Below are 2,079 nucleotides of genomic sequence, written 5' to 3' on the forward strand. Positions count from 1 at the left end.
CACAAAAATTCCCGTACAGTTTCATGGCTAAATACCTAGCAACACATTCACAGCAAATCTTACAAGCAGGCTGTGATCGGTCAGCAAAGAAGGAGGGAAGCAAAGAAATCCATTCTCTGTGGTAAAGCAACATCTGTCTCATCTATGCTGATGAGAAATTATTAAGTTAATTACTGTACAAGTCTAATTTCCCCCTTGTTAATGCTATCTGCAATCAAGGAATAAAGACACTTCCTTCGTACAGAGTCTTGGTACACATACGGCTGACCTAGCACAGTAAATGAAGCAGAGAGGTCAGACATCAGCAGACCAAGGTGGCAAAGAGGAGCTTGTTGCCATGCAGGAGCTTGTGAGCATTCACACGAAGAGCTCTCTTTCGCAGAAACCCCAATCTAACACCCAGTACATCTACCTAATTGAACCTCTACCAAGACAACCAGCGTCTGAAAGAAATAGGCCCCTTCTAGGCTGAAAAATACCAGATAAAGAGTAGTCTTGCCCTTGCTACCCACCTCCACAGCCTCCTCCACCTGAGCAGCTCCCACCCTCGCCTGCGGTCTGCCAGCTGCTCCCCCCGAGCCCGCTGCCAGCCACCCCAGAAGGGACATCTCCTCTCATCCCCTTCCAGAAAGGTGGCATAATGCACTCTGTCCTTCTGACCATAGCGCATAAACTGAGCGTAGATGGGGAGAGGGAAAATAAACATAAATAAATAATCTGATGCTCCCTATCAACCCTCTCTTCCTCATTTTTCGTGTTTTTGTTCTTTCAAGGTGTATGCTTCTTACCTGGAACAGTTTCAGTCCTAGCAGGAAAGAAATGAAAAAGGACTTTTCTTCAGCCACACGATAGTCTACGGTGCTCTCAAGGCAGTGAGATACCGCAGCTGGGGGACAGATACTCCTATTTTCTGCGAGTTGTTATTACAGCAATTTATTTCTGGTGCTAGGCTACAGAGCATGGGAAGATAGGCTCAGTATTTGTAAAATATTTTTTAAAACCCTAAATTGCTATGCTGGTCTCTGAAGTCAGGGTAGCTTAACTGCCGAGCAGTATGATAGTCCCTCAAGAACACACTTGGCACTTGGAATATCCTCCCACCACTTAAGATATAGGCTAACAGAAGCTTCTTGTTCGCTCCAAAGCCATCTGTTCAGTAAAGCAACCTCCTGACACCATTAGGAGCTGCTTGTGGAAATAGTGTCCTTATGTCACCTTTGACCCGTAGCTGTGGCACACTTCGCAAAGCTATAGAGATGACATCGGAGCCCAACACCGCTAAGCGGAGGCAGGAAGTATATCTTACCGTTCAACTCAAAAATTGACATTTATATTCAGATAAACTCCATCACACAGTCTTAGGTGTTCTTGCACTGCATCATTTGCAGCTTATTAAAATGAATTATGGAGGCAGAACTCCATAAAATTGGAGCATAAAATGCTCCAAATAAGCATTTAAACAAAAGCTTTAAGGAGTTGCTCTTTGTATTTCTTGTATAACTCTGAAACAGTTTAACACCATAATAAAGGCTTTTCATACTCTTCTATGTTTTAGAGAGAGCTTTAAAGGTGTTGACATAAACTGTAGTATAGCCTTTAGTGGCACAGTAGCATTTCTTTCCCCATCCCACATTACTCTCCTCACTGAACAGCCCTTTTTCTGGCAAGGAATTGAGACTATAACCTGCCTACTTCCAGGGTTTTTACTAGGTGAAAACACACTGATTCACAGTTTGGTTAACATCGCAGCTTTTTAAAATCAGAATATAATCAGGTACTCAAACAGCTGTGCCCTTCTTTTACAAGTATTACCAAAAAAAAAGGGAAATTAATAGATGGTAAAGATGGGAATTGACATTGCAACAAGAAAATTATGTTATACATCACTTCATGGACAAGAAATAAAAACAGAAACATCTTAGCAACACATACAGAAGTCAAGAACACAAGGCTGATTTTACTCCAGTGCCCTGCACTAAAGATGTTCTCAACTCCAAGACATCACAGGGGTCAGCACTAGCTAAGCCCAAACTGATACTGGAATACAAGAGCCTAGTTCAAAGGCAAAAGTCAGCAGGA

The sequence above is a fragment of the Phaethon lepturus genome, unplaced genomic scaffold (genome assembly GCF_000687285.1).
Source record: "Phaethon lepturus isolate BGI_N335 unplaced genomic scaffold, ASM68728v1 scaffold20451, whole genome shotgun sequence".
NCBI classification, from domain to species: Eukaryota; Metazoa; Chordata; class Aves; order Phaethontiformes; family Phaethontidae; genus Phaethon; species Phaethon lepturus.